General features: G+C 40.5%; 1 protein-coding gene across 7 annotated transcripts in view; it reads right to left on the minus strand.

Annotated features, from left to right (window-relative positions):
• The window catches only part of Cacna1b (calcium voltage-gated channel subunit alpha1 B), a 171,978-nt gene that overhangs the window by 93,311 nt on the left and 73,690 nt on the right, over nucleotides 1–4,977 (minus strand). The gene's annotated exons all lie outside the window — the stretch shown is intronic.

The raw sequence follows: 4,977 nt of genomic DNA on the forward strand, positions 1-4,977 counted from the left end.
CACACACACACACACACACACACACACACACACACGGCTTACTTTCTGGTCTGTATGCTGTTTGACTTGCGACCATAGTGCCAAAATACTTTGATGTCTTGAAAACTTTTTGTTCCCTGAAATGTCTTGCTTCAGCTGTTCCTTGAGGCTACATAAAACTCAACTTGTAGCTAACAGGCTCAGGGAAAGAAGCAAAATGGCAGTGTCCAACTCTTTTCTTAAGCCAAGTTAAGTAATTACTGTTTACTTGTAAAAAAAAAAATGTTTCATCTAAGTTTTCAAATCTGTGGGCTAAAGCTGCCATCAAATATGGGATTTAAAAAAAAACTTTTTCTAAATTGTTTTCACATAAGCTAAATAATTAATAAAGTAAATTATTAATCCTATTAATTTGTTCACTTTTAGATTTTTTAAAGATTTGTTTATTTATTTATTTATTTATTTATTTATTATATGTAAGTACACTGTAGCTGTTTTCAAACACACCAGAAAAGGGCATCCAATCTCACTACAGATGGTTGTGAGCCACTGTGTGGCTGCTGGGTTTTGAACTCAGGATCTCCAGAAGAGGTCACTGCTTTTAACTGCTGAGCCAACTCTCCAGCTCTCACTCTGCCCACTCACTCTGGCCCTGCTCATTCTGTGTCCCCCCACACTCCAGCCCCATCTTCAGGCACTCCAGAAGAGGGTATCAGATCGCATTATGGATGGTTGTGAGCCACCATGTGGTTGCTAGGATTTGAACTCAGAATCTTGGGGAAAGCAGTCAGTGCTCTTAACCCGCTGAGCCATCTCTCCAGCCCTCACTTTTAGATTTTGATGACTGCATTTAAGATTATAAATTTCATTCTGGAGAGATGGCTCAGCAGTCATCAACACGCAACACTTGCTGCTCTTGCAGAGGACCCTAGCACCAACATGGTGGTTCACAACCATCTGTTAGATTCCCTGAAACTGGTAAGCCATCTTTCTAACTCCTAATTATGAAACACTTTAAATGGAAAACAATTCACAATACTCATATACCTATCAAGCAGATTAAGAAACTAAACATCAGTGGCTGGAGAGATAGCTTGGTTGCTAAAGACCTTGCTGCTCTTAGAGACAACTGGAGTTCAATTTCTACCACCCACATCAGCAGTTCACAACTGCTATAACTCCAGTTCCAGGAGACCCAACTTCTGGTCTTTGTGGGCATTCACACATCCACACATACCCACATACAAATAATTTTTAATTTTTAAAAAGAAAAAGCATCCCAGTGAGGCTTCCATCTCTTGATGGGACCCACTAGCTCTCTCTGTCTTCCCTAGTTATACAGTTTCCTGACTCTGGGTTTTACTGCTTCATGCAAGTTCTTACGGAGCATACAGTACTATAGAACAATATCGAATTACACTGAAACCTGTCTGATCCGCTCAAAATTACGTTTCTGAGAGGCATCCATGCTGACACGTGTAGTTCTGGGTCAACTGTTTTCCGTGGTCATAAACAACACACTTCTTACACATTCCCTAGATGATGACCACTCTATGTCCAGGGTTACCATTACAGCTGTTGCTGCTGAACTCTCTGATACCTGTACAAGTCCTGAGCAGGAGCGTGTACCCAGCACAGGACTTGCTGATACACACAGGTTTCATAGGATGTCAGGAAACCACTATCCAACATGACTTTCGCCACCCACCATCAGCACATGGAGGTTCTAAAAGCCACATCTTCTCTAAACTCCGATGTAAGCTTTCCTGATTCTGGCTAAATGTGCGGCAGGAAGGACGGGTCACTGGGGTTTAGTTGGCATCTCCCTGGATGGTATCGCCAAGACTGTGACTAGCTTACTCACCAGTCTCTCCTTTGCTTTGCTATTGGTCTGTGTCTTACCCTTCTACTACAGAACCTCTCCTCTGATTTGTAAGTGTTCTCAATACATTCCAGAAACGAATCCTTTTGTTATTTTGCTGACACTAGAATGATCTCCCTGCCTCTGGATTTTTAAAATTATTTTACTGGTGTCTTCTAGTGCACCAAATTGCTTGGTTACTATCTTTGTTTGTGTGTTTATATTTTCTTTAATACCTTCCCTGCCTCTAGTTAATGATGTAGCATCATGAGTGCTCTAAAATTTTTGGTTTGCTCATTTTTCATACCAGGTACAATGTAGAAATAAATCCTGCTTGTGGTTTGTTTTTTGTTTTGTTTTGTTTTGTTTTCAATTTTTCAATTAAGAGATCTGGACAGCGCTTGCATGCTGCGGTGTATGCATGGAGGTCGGGATGGACTTGTTAGTTCATTCTTCCTTCTAACTTTCCGTGAGTTCTAGAACTCAGGCTGTAGGGTTACATGGCCAGTGCTCTTCCCTAACCAGCCATCTCGCCAGCCCAGTCCCACGTTCTTCTGTATGATTAACCAACTTTCCCATGCCACATGCAAAGGCAGCACATATATTTTGTTTTTAATGAGTATTTTCTTTTCTTGTCAATTCTAAAAAAAAAAAAAGATCTTCAACTTTGTTCTCATCCTACCGCACTAAGGCTGCTGAGACCTGTCTGATCTGCTAGGATCCGCACGCCTGCCTTCCACCCAGGCAGTGTGCTTTGTCTTATTCGGATGCCTCCTCCTTAGCAGTCTGGAGAGTCAAGAACTTCCTAACATCAAGTTGTCTTGTAGTCTAAGAAAAGTCCGAGGTATTAATGAAGACTCTTTCCTTCTGTTTCTTACTGGTTTGTGGTTCTGCTTCCCTTTGGGAAGGACCCCTTGCTATACAGCCCAGGCTCGCCTCAAATGCACAGCCCTCATGCCTCACCCTCCTGATGGCTACAATTTTACAGATGAGCAACCATATCTGGTTTTTGAAGAAAGACTTAAGTGTACCTTTATTTGACCTCTCAATTCTTCTGTTTTTGGGTTTCTTTGTTTGGTTGGGTTGCTTTTTTTTTTGTTTTTTTTTTTTTTTTTTTNTTTTTTTTTTTTTTTTTTTTTTTTTTTTTTTTTTTTTTTTTTGCCTCTGTGATCATGACATACATTATTCTTTTCTCATACTGTCCTCATTTAGTATTTCCTATCAATGATATTTTAGCCTCATAGAGTGAGTGAAGAACTTGCATATTCTCTGCAGTCCACACACTTGACATAACCTCTAAATATTTCAGAGAACTCGTTTCTTGCTAGGGACAGCACACAACGACAGGGACTGTGTGCAGTAGCGTGGGATGGAGACATCTCAGTAGCCCGAGGCAGCTCTTTGTAAAACGGAGCTGTTCCTTTTCTCCTAACCTTAGCCCAACGGCTGTACAGATTTCACTTGTGCGTGACTGCTTTTCAGTTGGCCCTGGTGTGCATAATTATTCTATTCTATCTGACTTTCTTACTTCTTTCTCCTTCTGCTCTGGTAAATTCTGTGAAGCTATATGTTCCTTGATGGAATGATTCTTAAACAATTAAAAATTGAGGCATGGGACACAGCACAGGACAGTCCTAATGGCCCAGGTGCATGCTGAGTGTTCTCATCTTGGAAACAATGTAATAACTGCACAATGGTAGTTCCAGATTAATGCTTGACTTGCAAAGAAAGTTTGAAGAAATTATTAGAAAATGAAATAGAGTCATGAAATCAGCCATCAGAAATTCTTTTTCTATGAAATGCTAGGCCAGGGTGGCCCTTAGGGTGTGGTCTTCTGCACCGGTAGTGGTACAGTGTCAGGAGCCATAATGGGACAAGCTAATAACTAGCATGTGTTCATCCTGAAGTGGCCTGCCTCGGATTAGTATATAATCTGCGACAGGTCAGCCCTCATTAAGCAAGGCTGTGAGGAACTAATTTTAGGAAAGATTCCAGCTATGCTTTTCCTGTTCTTATTAAACATATATAACAATCACTAAGTAGGAGCACATCCCTTTAGAGCAGATCTCTGCAGATCCACGGAGATGTACTATCTTATAGTGATGCTATATAGACAAATAGATGACTTAAGTCTTAATGATGATCCTATGAGAATTCCTAAAAGTATATCTGCGATTATCAAGCTCTTTTATAACGGGACTTCTATTAGGTCCTTTTCTGATAGTCAAAGCTGCAGTGAGAACTCTGTCAGTCTCCCAAGTGTCACCAGTTAATTGATGGTAACCAGACCTTCTCCTACCCAGAGCACATTCCAAGAGGTTGTAAAACAACTAACCAAAGGTCATAAAAAGGCAACTAACGGTTTATTATAGGTGCTAGGACAGAAGATAAAATACCAACTGGGTTTATCTATGCAAAACTTCACTTATAACTTAGTTATGGTTTTAAATCTTCAGTCAACCTGTGGAGCTGAGACAGGTGATGGATGTTTAGCCAGATAATTACTCCTAATGGATATGCATGTGAACATTCTCTGTTGTAAACTTTTATCTCAATTTATGATTTGATTTTCTGTGTGAACTTTTGATGAACTTTTAACAGGTGATCATGTATTTTGAATAATGTTTAAGGGCTGATGACAAAGAGAAGAGTCAGAACTGAGGGACAGGGGTGAGAGGAACGGAGATGAGAAGAACTGAGCTAAGAGAGAAACTGCACTGAGAAGTTTTTAGGCAGAACACTTTTTATATTAGAAGGAAAATGTAGAGTGGAGTAACTTAGAAATTATAGGTAACATAAAATACTAAGAGAGCAATGTGCAGAATGCAGAGAAAAAGAGGAAAAAAGAAGATGTCGCAGAGAGCAGAAGGAGCAGGCAGGCTTCTCCTTACCATGGGACAGAACAGGTCCCATGGTAAGGACAAGGCAGTTTGGTCTTATTAAAAGAAACAACGATTTTTTTCTTACAAACATGGGTTTAATTCATTTAACATTAAAAGGGTAGAAGCCTTTCTTTCTCTATGCAATAAAGATTGGGGCGCGGGCTGGTGAGATGGCTCAGTGGGTAAGAGCACCCGACTGCTCTTCCAAAGGTCCAGAGTTCAAATCCCAGCAACCACATGGTGGCTCACAACCAT

This window comes from Mus caroli, chromosome 2, assembly GCF_900094665.2.
Source record: "Mus caroli chromosome 2, CAROLI_EIJ_v1.1, whole genome shotgun sequence".
NCBI lineage: Eukaryota > Metazoa > Chordata > Mammalia > Rodentia > Muridae > Mus > Mus caroli.